General features: G+C 41.7%; 1 protein-coding gene across 1 annotated transcript in view; it reads left to right on the top strand.

Moving 5' to 3' along the window:
- The window catches only part of SLC4A4 (solute carrier family 4 member 4), a 353,144-nt gene that overhangs the window by 79,593 nt on the left and 260,386 nt on the right, over positions 1–13,165 (top strand). The window lies entirely within an intron of this gene.

Here is a 13,165-nt window from a genome sequence, read left to right as displayed (position 1 = left end):
CAGCTGTAACCATCTGAGATCAGTCTTTTCAATCTTTTCTTCCCTTCCCTCCCTCTCCTTCTTCCACTTCCCTTTCCTCTTCCCCTCCCTCCCTTGCTTCCTTCTTTTCCCTTTCTCTCTCCTGCCTTCCCTCCTTGTCTGTATTTCACTACTTAGAAGGACAGGTGCACCAACCCTCACAGCGTCTTGAGAGCTCTGGGTTCAGTTTAATCAGCATTTATTGAGGGCCAGTTTGTTCTTGGCTCTCTACCAGGCCCATTCCTATGCACTGTCTCGTTTCATCTCCCACAGCAGTTCTGCAGAAAAAGCCATTTCATCCCCATTGCACTGGTGAGGAACCTTTGGCCTGATTCACAGAGCTGCTATGTGGCAGAGCCTGCACCTGAAGCCAGGTCTTCCGAGCCTCTCCCTCCCGGCTCAGGAGGAACTGTGCTTCAGAGCCTCTCCCTCCCGGCTCAGGAGGAACTGTGCTTCAGAGCCTCTCCCTCCCGGCTCAGGAGGAACTCTGCTTCAGATGGGAAGCCACAGTGGCCAGGGTTCTGCAGAGAAACAGTAGGATAGGAGGGAAACACACACTTGTGTGTGGCTGTATATTTATTACAGATTTGGCTTCCAGAATTGGAAACCAAGAAGTTCTACAATCTGCTGTCTCCAAGCTAGAGACCAGGAAAGCCAGTGGGGTATTCAGCTTGAGTACAAAGCCTGAGAATTGGGCGTATGAGGTGGGCAATGGGATGAGCCCTGGTCTGAGTCTGAAAACCCAAGAACCAAGAGCACTGGTGTCTGAGGGCAGGAGAAGGCGGGTGCTCCAGCTTAAACCCAGAGTGGACTCCCCGTCTGTCTCCCTTTTGTTCCGTCTGGTCCTTCAGCAAGCTTGTTGATGTCAGGCACACCAGTGAGGGGCCTTCTTTACTCAGTCTCCTGATTCCAATGCTCATCTTTCTCAGAAATGCCCTTGTAGGCAAATCTAGAAATAATGTTTCACCAGCCATATGGGCATCTCTTAGCCTGGTCAAGATGACACACATATAATTAATCATGACAGAAATGCTTTCAGAAAGAGACCCATGAGTCAGTGGGACAGCATCAGACTGAATTCTGGGTTCAGACTCCTAGGACCGATAAGGCCTAGGGAAAATTTTTTACCTCCGTACTTTAGAATCTGTACTTACTAAATAGAGGTAGTGAAAGCCGGCTGAGAAGAATGTTAATCTATAGCTATGTGTATTCACTGTGGAATCTTGGTTTCATTTATACTTTTAATTTTATAGAATTCTCAGAACTCCTTAGTTGGGAGATAAATTCCAACATACTTGTCTTTATAGTGTACATTTAATAGAAATTTTATTGTCTAAACCAGTTGTTAGTGAATACGTTGAATGACTGGGCAGAATTTGATTATTTGATGGGTCAGTTGGCGCCTGTTTGTCAAGTGCCAGCAGTGTGATTAGTACCTCACATTCATGACCTCTGTTAATCCTGCTGTTAGTCCTCTGAGTTCTCCATCACTAACCTTTCACATGATAAAAGTGAGGCTCAGAGGAGTTAAATGATTTCCCCCCTGTCGTGTAACTAGTAGGTGGAGGAAGTGGGATTTGGATCTTCGAGAGCCCAGAAATAGCACAGCTGTTACTAATGTGGGTTTTGGAGTTAGATGTAAGTCCCAGTTCTGTCTCTTACGAGCTGTGTAACCTTGGGCAGTGACTCACCTTCTCTAAACCTTCGTTTTTAGATTGAGCTGCCTCAGGGGTCGTTTGCTCTGAAGACTAAATTGCAAGCGTCCTGTTGACGTGGTCTGATGCAGCGAGACCTTGTCAGGGTTTACCATGTGGAACGGGAGATGGAGAATAAGGATGAAATGTGAAAAAACATTTCTTTCATAATATATGCTAAAGTGTTAAATCATGCAGTTTTAGCAAAAGAGATTAGTGTGGTGCATATGGTACAGGAGACAGAACTTTGGAGTAGGGCCGGATATGCCCAGTCTTTCCCTGTCTTTACACGCGCTCACTGTGAAGCTTGGAGCCTGTCATTCCACATCCAGTCTCTCTGTGTTTCATCTTTGTGCCTCCTCAGGCATCTGCTGAGAGGCTGCACGCTGTCCCAGGCACGCTGGGGCATGGCGTCGGTCCCCACCATGGCCACGGGACTTCAGACCCAGTGGGAGAGAGACAGGCATTGGAGGACTCCATAATGCAGCATGAAAGTGGAACCACTGTGCTCTGAGCTGAGGAGGCTTCATGAAAGAGCGGATAGGTGCTTTCCAGGCATCCTCAAACTTTGGTCTGCGGGCCAGATGCAGCCTGCCTAGGATATTTATCTGGCCCTCTGGTGTTTTTGCCACTGCTGCCTGTCCTGCTTAGCAGCCAACTCATCCCTGGGCCCGCAGTCCGGCCCTCCAGTAGTCTGAAGGACAGTGAACTGGCCCCCTGTTTAAAAAGTTTGAGGACCCCTTAAGCAGTGAAGAAGAGACACCGTCTTATTCATCTTTGCATTAATATTTCTCCAGCCTTGGAGTGCAGAGCCTCACACAGTGCCAGCCCTCAGCAGTGAATCGGATATTTCATTTGCAAGCCTGATTTGCTTTTAACATGCGTTCCTTCCTGTGTTTCTTGTTACATCTCCTCTACCTCACTCAGACACAGCTCAGGGCCTAAGTCTCTTAGTAGCTGACAACACAGGCTCTGGAGTCAGGCTTCCTGGTTTCAGGTATGTCTCGGCCACTTATGACCTATTTGACCTTGAGCAAATTACATAAAATGGAGATAATAATGGTACCTAACATGATTAAATGGAAAAAATTAAATGCAAAGAAATTAGACTGCAGACTGAGCACTAAGAGTTTATAACAACTTAATAGATACTGACGAATTTTGTTTTTCATTTAGATATAATTTTCTCTGAGTTCATTTGATGTTAGCACTGCCTTACAAATATATAGTTATTTGCAACAATAGAATTTTCCTGTATATTTTCTGATTGACAGTGGACAAAAAGAGAAGGTGACTTATTTTAGAAAGCATGTTGCTTATTCACAGCCTGCTCTTGCTCTAAACTGCAGATCATAAGGTCCTGGTTAATGCCACAAAGAGCTCACGTGCATTTTGCTAATTACAAGTCATGCTTCTTAGTGGCCTTTTAAACTTTTAAAATGACCTCCGGATTCTGATTTTCCTTCACTCTGTTTTAATAGTTAACAGTTTAATGTGCGGTAGGAGAGCCCAGGGAGCCTGAATCGGGCAGAAAGTGGCAGGTGAATTAGCTGTGAACTGTCTCAGTGAACAGTGAATGGGTGGCAGTTACTTAAAGCGATTGCCTAAAGGATTCCCTTAAAGGATTTTTTTCTTAGTAAATCACAGCTGTGTACATTAATGCAGTCATGAGGTACAATGTGCTGGTTTTATATACAATTTGAAATATTTTCACCAAACATAGTCTTCATGGCATTTTCTTAGTTATTGTGTTAAGACATTTATATTCTGCATTTAGAAAGATTCATGTGTACCCTTGTAAGATGGACCATAGGTGTGGTCCTGTCAATCACCCTCCCTCTATCCATCCTCCTCCTTCCCACCTCCCTCTCCCCTGTCCCCATATTCTTGGGCTATAATTGGGCTATAGCTTTCGTATGAAAGCTATAAACTAGTTTCATAGTAAGGCTGAGTACATTGGATACTTTTTCTTCCATTCCTGAGATACTTTGCTAAGAAGAATATGTTCCAGCTCCATCCATGTAAACATGAAGGAGGTAAAGTCTCCATCATTCTTTAAGGCTGCATAATATTCCATGGTGTACATATACCACAATTTATTGATCCATTCGTGAATCGATGGGCACTTGGGCTTCTTCCATGATTTAACAATTATGAATTGGGCTGCAATAAACATTCTGGTACAAATATCTTTGTTGTAAAGTGATTTTTGGTCTTCTGGATATATACCTAGTAAAGGAATCGCAGGATCAAATGGCAGGTCTTATTTTTAGTTCTCTAAGTGTTCTCCAAACATCTTTCCAAAAGGGACGTATTAGTTTGCATTCCCACCAGCAGTGTATAAGTGTTCCCTTTTCTCCACGTCAACGCCAGCATCTCTGGTTTTGGGATTTTGTGATGTGGGCTAATCTTACTGGAGTTAGATGATATCTCAGTGTAGTTTTGATTTGAATTTCTCTGATGATTAATGATAATGAGCATTTTTTCATATGTCTATAGGCCATGCGCCGATCTTCTTCAGAGTAGTTTCTCTTCAAGTCCCTTGCCCACTCTGAGATGGGATCACTCGTTCTCTTCTTGCTAATATGCTCAAGTTCTCTGTGGATTCTGGTTATTAAACCTTTGTCAGAGACATACCTTACAAATATCTTCTCCCATTTTGAGGGCTATCTGCTTGCTGTACTTACTGTGATCTTGGCTGTGCAGAAGCTTTTTAGTTTAGGTCCCAGTAGTGTATCTTTGACTTTGCTTCGATTGCTCTAGGGATCCTCCTCATAAAATTTTCGCCCAGACCGATTTCTTCAAGTGTTTTCCCTACACTTTCTTCTAGTATTTTTATGGTTTCATGTCTTAAATTTAAATCTTTAATCCAGTGAGAGGCTATCTCAGTTAATGGTGAAAGGTGTGGTTCCAGTTTCAGTCTTCTGCAGGTCACCAGCCAGTTTGCCCAGCACCATTTGTTAAATAGGGAATCTTTTTCCCACTCAATGTTTTTAATTGGCTTGTCAAAGATCAGATAATGGTAAGTAGCTGGGTTTATCTCTTGGTTCTCTATTCTGTTCCATGCATCTATCTCTCTGTTTTTGTGCCAGTACCATGCTGCTATTTAGATCACTATAGATTTATAGTATAGTCTGAGGTCTGGTAGCATGATTCCCCCTGCTTTGTTTTTATTTCTGAGTAACATCTTAGCTATTCAAGGATTTTTCTGATTCCATATAAAACAAAGTATTATTTTTTCAAGATCTTTAAAGTATGACAGTGGGACTTTAACAGGGATTGCATTAAAGTTATATATTGCTTTGGGTAGTATGGACATTTTAACAATGTTGATTCTTCCCAGCCATGAGCATGGTATGTTTTTCCAATTGTTAACATTTTCATCTATTTCTTTTCTTAGAGTTTCATAGTTCTCTTTATAGAGATCTCTCACATCCTTTGTTAGGTAAACTCCCAAATATTTCATCTTCTTTGGCACTACTGTGTATGGAATAGAGTCCTTGACTGTTTTTTCAGCTTGACTATTGTTGGTATATATGAAAGCTGCAGATTTATGAGTGTTGGTTTTGTAGCCTGAGATGCTGCTATATTCCTTGATCACTTCTAAGAGTTTTGTGGTAGAATCCCTGGTGTTTTCCAGATATACAATCATATCAACTGCAAAGAGTGAAAGTTTGATTTCTTCTGACCCTATATGGATACCCTTGATTGACTTTTCTTCCCTAATTGCGATGGCTAAGACTTCCATTACAATGTTAAAGAGCAGTGGAGACATTCCATTAAAGGATTTAAAGGAAAATATGTGCAGAATGCTGCTTAAATCATAAGGGACTCATTAGAGGGCTTTCCACCTAGAATTCACCTGCCCAGCCTAACCTCCACCTCGCCCAGGGCACTGTGCAAAGTGCAGGTCACCGACTGCCCACTTCCTGAGATGCAGGAACTGATGTCTGTCACCACAGGTTAGGGTCAGGGGAATCTGGGGATCAGGGCTGCAAGGCAAATAACTCAGGTGTTATCTGTTTAAAAGCTTTGTTTTCTTTCAACAATTAGAAAAAACACTTGAAGACAATCCAGTGTAACTAGTCCCCAAGAGTCACAGTGGTGACTGCATGGGGAGAGTAGCTGAGGAAGTGGAGTCTGATTTCCAGTGGCCTCTATGGCCAGCAGCAGCACCACCACCATTCACTGGGCCACAGCAGGAAATGCAGCAGCTAGATTTGTGGTAGATTAGTTTAGGGAGGAGTGTGGATGAAAATAAGATATTGTCTGATAAATGGAAGCGGTGTGTCTATGAAAAGAGTTGCATAAGAAATGCTGAGTATGCTTTTGGCTCAAGGCAGCCTACACTGGATTGTAGGAAACATATTCTCCAGGTGTATGCAAGTGAGAAAACAAAGATGGCGAGACGCACAGAGCAGCGTGAGCAGGTGTCCACGGCTGCCGTCCTGACCTTGCTGAGGCAGTTGGCAAGGGAAGAGCTACCGAGTGCCCTCCATCCTCCACTCCCTCTGCCTTTCCCCCCATCTTCCCAACACACAGGGGAGTTTGCTTCTTCCTGCTCAAAGCCCTCACCCTTCCTTGCTGTCACTGGAGGGTCCAGTCTAAATGCCTTTCTGAGTACGTGGGGCTGTTCTGCTAGCACATCACCTTGGTAGGGGTCAGTACACAGTAGGTGTTTACTACCTGCTTACTGGATGAAGGACTAGATCAAACACAACCACTGGAACTATCTCTTTACATGTGGGTTTTTCCCTTGGGGGACAAGGCTGCTGGAGCACTATAGTGTGCATGGTTTCTACATATAAGTGGCGCTCATTACGAGTCTGTGAACAAGTCAGTAGGAGCTGGTTATCCACAGGCACAGTCGACTCCTGGGTGGTCATGCTACTGGAAGGAGATCAGATCCACTAGATGTATTTCATAATAATGTGTTTGATTGTCTTGGAATTTATAAAATTATCAGGCAATGACTCTCTGAATTTTGAGAAACTGGAAGTTTGGCTGAGTTTTAGGGTCTTCTCCTCCCCATAGAATTCTTCGTTTTCCCCTGTGTTCTCTGTCCACTGAAATCAGACCTAAGACTGGCGGCAGCACCACGGAGGAGTCAGAGTTGAGCGGCCCAGGAGGATGGCTCTTCTGATAACTCATCCTTCACCTCAGTAGAGAAGGTCACGAAGGGTTTTGAAGTGTGTAAGGGTTTTGTCTTGAGCTGATTTTCCTAGGAACAAAAAGCTCACAAGAGACACTGAGTAGTCATTCCATTACTTGATCGGAGCGTCACTGTGACAGGAGGGCAGAAGGAAAGTGTGAGTCTGTCCTACTGCCTGGGTCTGGGCCCAGCCATTCAGGCAGGACGCAAACCTGCAGTGGAGGCAGAGGAGACAGATTTCTCAGACTGAGGTCTCGGTGTTCCTGGAGTTGAGGATGTGACTCTAGGATAAATGTGTTTCCCTGGAGCATCCTTTTTTATTTGGATTTTTGGAAAGAAATATTTTTACAATAAAGTAAACTTAGAGCTATTAATTTTAAATACAAAATGACTCTTTAAAGTTGAAAGACAAAGCACAGAGATTTACAGAGATATTTTGAGGCTGGCTGGATGCCTTAGTTATCCTGTCTGATTAAAGTCTTGAAGAACACACACATTAAACTAAAGGACAGGTTTGTAATGCAGCTGATTTAGTGACTTGAATAGACATTTTCAGTACACGTTTAATGATGAAGTTCTTTAAAATCCTAGTTTTTGACTTTGGTTGCGTCTCACTCCTTCCTGGGCATAAAGGACAGTAGTATGATCTTTAGTTTCACTTGGTTCCATGAGAAACCAGTTGAGACCCACAGTTGCAAAGAAGGGTATCTTTATGCCTTTAGGAAAGAGTTAAAGCATGAACTGCTTTGTTTAGAGCCAGTTGGCAGTAGCATACTGCTGGCATTTCCAAACCATTTAAAAAGCAAAAGTTACGGTTATTAATTTTTGAAGCTACAAAAGCATGAATCAACATTATAGCAGTGTCAGTGTCTCAGTCAGAATTAGTTTCAGCTGAACTGTGGCAGCAAAATAAACGTTTGCAGATTGTTTTGACAGAATAATATCCACTGGGCTTCAGTTTGTTTGCTGGCAGCCTTACTTCTGAAGCAGAGTTGCTGTAGTTGAAGCTGAGAAGAAAATCCTCCCTGCAAATGTGCAGGACCTTAACAAATATGCCTGCCTGCAGCATCTGTGATGTGGCTCACATACATCCTCAGTAGGAGCAGAGCGCTGCTGGAGAGGTGCCTCTGGACCTCTGGCACAACCCCCCCCCCACAGGGACACAGGTGGCCATCAGCCACCACGTGGTGCAGGCTGTCTTAAACACAGGTCACATGCGATGTGGTTTTTATTTGTTTTTTATTTTTTGGAGAGGAGGTCAGGCTCTGTTACTGAGGCTGGTCTCCTGCCTCAGCCTCCTGAGAATATCTGCGACTAGGGGCACAGCCATAGCATCTGGCTCATGTGTGTTTTTAACATTCTCTAGACAGGGCTATAAAATGGAAAGGTGCTTCTTTAGCTAAAGTACTGAATATTTATTGACCCTTGACAGTCTTAAAAATTGTAATGCTCCTGGCTAATTTTTATGGGATACTTTTTTCTTTTGCCTTCTAAGATTTTATTGTTTTTTTGTGTATGTGCTGTCAACTGATTTTATTCTTATTTTTCTAAAGTACACTCATCTTTGGTGGTAGAGGATTATGCTGGTCATTATGGAGGATGGGTCTGAGAGTATCCTGGAGAGCTGGTTTAGTTATGGCAAATTTCTTCAACATGTGAATGCTATTAAAATATTTAATTTCTCTATCATAAATGAAACTCAGTTTAGCTGGATACAGGATCCTGGGTTGAAAATTATTTTGTTTTAAAAGATTAAAGGTTGATGATCACCCTCTTCTAGCTTGAAAGGTTTCAGCAGAGAGATCTATAGTCATTCTAATATTCTTCCCCTTGCAGGTTATGGTTTTCTTATGTCTGGCTGCTTGCAGAATTTTCTCCTTCATATTAACTTTGGTGAAAAAAAATAACCAATGTACTCAGTACTAATTTAAAACCAATTTATAATCACTTACAATTTCATATGAGAGCTGAATCACAACTATAGCCCAGGATGAAGAAGAGAAGGGGAGGGGGATGGGAAGGGAGGGGGGTGGTTCGATAGAGGGAGGGTTAATGGTAGGACCACACCTATGGAGCATATTGCAAGGGTATAAGTCAAATCTATCAAGTATTGAACACAAATATCTTAACACTGTGATTAAGTAAATGAGGTGAAAGCTATGTTAATTAGTAGGATGTAAACACTCCAATTTGTACAAATAATCAACACATTGAATTCCACAAAGGCATAAATGTATTCATGATCTATGTATATATGACTTAATAAAAAAAAAAAGAAAAAAATAGAGTATACTCATCACTGGAAGCTTAGGCACATGCAACCTAGGAGGCTAGTTTATTCCCTGGCACTTTTTGAAAGGTGTTTGAGAGTCTGCAGAAAGTGATTTTCTACAGTAGTAACATGGATTTTATGTAAAGCCCTGCTCATATGTGTTTATATGCATTTCATTTGACTCTTGCACAGATTTGTGAGTCCCTAACTTAGAACTGACATGTTTATGGGCTAGCTTGTTTGAGCTCTGGGATGAATTTAAGCAGTTCTGAAAGCCATTTAAATCGAAGAAAAATTAATTAAAAGGAATAGAATGGATGGCTTGTTGAAAAGTAAAGGAATCTCAATTTCAGAGTAGGAAAAGTTTAGCACCTATTTGGAAGGCATTTGGTGCTAATGATCTTTGGGTATTTTTTTTTTATTTTTAATTTTTTTTGATCATTGGATATTTTAAAGAGTGAAAATAAATGTCGTTATTATCAAGATTTTAACATGCCTCTTTTGCAAAGAGTTCAAGAAAATGGCCAGATGTATTTTTGAGATGTGGAATGTGAGTTTCTGATGGGTGCTTTGGGTTTACAAATGCAGTGGGAATGGAAATGAAGGAGGAAGCACTGCCGAGTAACAGGGAGAGAGCAGACTTCACAGTCAGGCAGACTGATGTCACGGTGCTCTGAGTCCAGGACTCCTCCAGCAGACCCATGACCTGGGTAACATGTGGAACCTCTTTGAACCTGTGTCATGAATTAATACAGAGATACAGCAATGCTTAGGTGGTGGGAATGTTCTGAGCATTAAAGGAGATAATATATGTTCATTATAAGTGCTGTCTACCAATAGATATTCTTGTTAAGTAGTATTTCCAACCTAGCATCCTTACCAATGCAAACATTACAGTTTAAACCACTAACTCCTTAGCCAGAAAAAAATAGAAAGCGGGCTGTGAAGATTCTCCTCGGTAAGCTCGCGTTAGTGACCACCCTTTGAACAGGTGTGCAGGTGGTGACCAACTGACAGAAGAAGAGTAAAGCTCATGATAGTGGAAAATAGAAGTCTTAAGTTTTACAAGAAAAGATGGCAGTGGGTGCACCTCAGTTTTTACATACCCCAAATAAGACTGTTAGCCAAATTATTGTTCTCAAAGTTCTTGATCATTTTAAATAGTAATAGATGCAGGATAGAAGAGAAATTCTCTAGGTAAGCTTGATTTTAGTATGTGAAAGGATTTCTTTTTTTTACCCCAGGGTAAGCATAGCACATACTAATTTCATAGGCAAATTAAACAACTGTCATTCAGGGAAAGACATACCATACAGACATTTCAGAACGTTTTAATTGCAGTTGATGTTTCTGAAGTGGATTCTTGGACAAAACCACCTATATAACTTGAACTAGCCACTCTGTAGAAGAAAATTTAGTGTTAATGGATTTAATGCCCAAAGAATAAATTTTAATATTTAGGCATATTTTATGTTAGTGATTAGAAAAAATATTAGATATTGACTTCAAGAATTCTCTTTAGGAGATTCAGTTAGCTGAGATCACAAGTAAATATAAATAGCATTTTTGATGTGTTTTAAAGTAGGATTACATGAATATAAAAATATAAAAATGAGGCATTGGCTAGTTTTTCCTTGAGTAAACAAGACAGGAGTTCAGAATTTACTTAATAACTACAATTTATTTTTATATAAGCCACAATTAAATTTTAAAAAAATATTTGGGCTTTTATTTAGAAAAATTAAGATTTTTAAGAAACATGCTAGCAGCTCATTTACCTGTTATTTTAACGTGAGTTTTGTCCTACTCTAGTGGAGACTCACACTTCCTAACCTCTCTGCATGGGTAGAGGCTGGGTGAGTACCCTCGCTGGGAATAAATAGTAGCAGCAGTGTGTGTGCTTCAGGGGCAGCTCAGAGAGGAACAGTGCTCTGTAATATTCATTGAGTATCTTTTGTGTTGCTGATTCTGTATTTGTTTTTAAGTCTTGAAAAGGAAAAGTTAGACGATTGTTAGTAGGGCCTATGAGTCAAAACTTATTCTTTGCACGAAATATCCAGATTCACTACAGTGAGTCACCTAGGGCAGGGCTGCGTCCCTTCACCACGCGTGCTTTCCAGGTGTGAGCCATCCTGCGATTGCTGCCCTGTCTGTCTCTGGAAATCCTCATCCCTTTTCACGTGCTTTTGTTGTTCCAGTGATGTCTCAGATTTTTAATGATATTAAGTACTTGGTGCTCACTCAGGTCTCTGGAGCTGGTTATGAGCTCTTCAGACCATTCTCACTGAGGTTGACTGTGTTGAGCACCATGGATGAGGAATTCCATGAAAAACCCCGTTGCTGTAGAGCTTCTTTCTGTAACTGCTCATTAGAGCTCACTGTGTATCTTTGACCAAACAGGGTAAATAAAGAATATTGCTGGGGAAGAATTCTTTGCAAGAATGTCAGATTTAGTTTTTTTGACCTTTGCATTGAAAATTTATTGGCATTACTTCTTAAAGGAGAGATGACATCAAAAGTGCTGTAATGAATAATATGTTGGCAGATGGTTTAGTACAACAGCACTGTCTTGTCCTTTGAATAGACCTTCGTAACCACAAGAGTGAAATTCAGTTAAAAGCCCTCCAGCAGTTAGATGTGCCTTTGGTGACAGCCTCCCTCTCCCTTTGTCACTGATTGTCAAACAGATGGGAAAGCTGAGTCGGAGGGAGAAGCCAGGACTCCAGAAGGAGAAGCTGGACTCCAGATCCAGGTCTTACTGTTTGGATCCCATTGCTCCCCCTCCCTCCCATGGTTAGTGTTGACTCAGGGTTGTGTTTTCTTGTGAAATGAAGGCCCTCTGCTGTCATTAGCATGGAGCCCAGGTAGAATCTAGTCCTTAAAATGAATGCTCCCCAGGTGATAAAGACCCCTTTTCCTGAGTACATGGGTGCAGCTGCTGCACACTTGACCATTCGGGGCATTTGGCAAAAGTCAGTGAGGGGCAGAGGGTCAGATCTTCCCTGAGTCCTCCCTAAAACTTACTGGGAAAATCTCCTTCCTGTTCTGCCCTACCCTGAACAATGTGGGTAGCTGTGTTTAATCTTGGCCCTGGCTCTGGGTCCTCCTGACTCCCAGGTCCTCCTGACTTCCAGGGAACTGCCACTGACTTGCTTCTGCCCAACACACCCTGGCTTCTTGCTCTGAACTTGGTGTCTTGACCTTGATTCTCTCGTGGGGCCCTTTCCTGCTGGTGCCTTGGAGTTTGTACCACAGCTTCCTCTTAAGGATTTGGCTAATCTTGTTCATTAGGCCCAGAGCAGGCTGCTTGGACTCACTCTTTACAGCTTTCAGTGACAGAATTCCAAAAACCTCACAGAGGTTCTTTCCTGCCCGTCCCACAAAAGGGAGGCAGGAGAGGGATTTGGACAATTTTCAGGTGAATGCCTAATCTCTGCTTTATAAGGCTGTGAAAGCACTCTGTGAAGGTAATTCCAGGGCAGATTTGAGTTTATGCAGCTATTGAAAAGTGTCATAAATAGGCAAATGTATTTCTAAACTAGCTTAAATTGATACTTAATATATTAAAAGAAGGGGTGGCCTGAGAAGGCAAAGGAACTTGACATTTTATGATAGTTAATTGGAAATGTTGCACTGGTTAAGGAATAGCCCGGCCTCACACTTTACCAGACACCTTACAAGTGGCTAAATGGTAGTATTGAGCACATTGGATACCTTTTCTTCCATTCTTGAGATGCTTTACTAAGAATATGTTTTAGCTCCATCCAGGTAAACATATCAAATCAGTACATTGTACCCAATAAATGCATTAATGTACACAATTATGATTTAATAAAGGAAAAAAAGAAAGTGCTAACTACTTTTTGTTCTTTCTAAATAGTGCACTGTTAATAATCACTCTCTTTGGAAGTGGTGCTTATTTATCTCACTCCAGTGAACTGAGGCTGTATCCAAATGGCTTGAAGTGTTACATCTAGACTTTAACTATGAGGGATTAAGAAATGTTGGATAGAAAGATTACAGTGGGCT

Source organism: Otolemur garnettii, unplaced genomic scaffold (genome assembly GCF_000181295.1).
Source record: "Otolemur garnettii isolate 467f Iridium unplaced genomic scaffold, OtoGar3 scaffold00191, whole genome shotgun sequence".
Classification (NCBI taxonomy): domain Eukaryota; kingdom Metazoa; phylum Chordata; class Mammalia; order Primates; family Galagidae; genus Otolemur; species Otolemur garnettii.
This window is presented reverse-complemented; position numbering and strand designations above follow the sequence as displayed.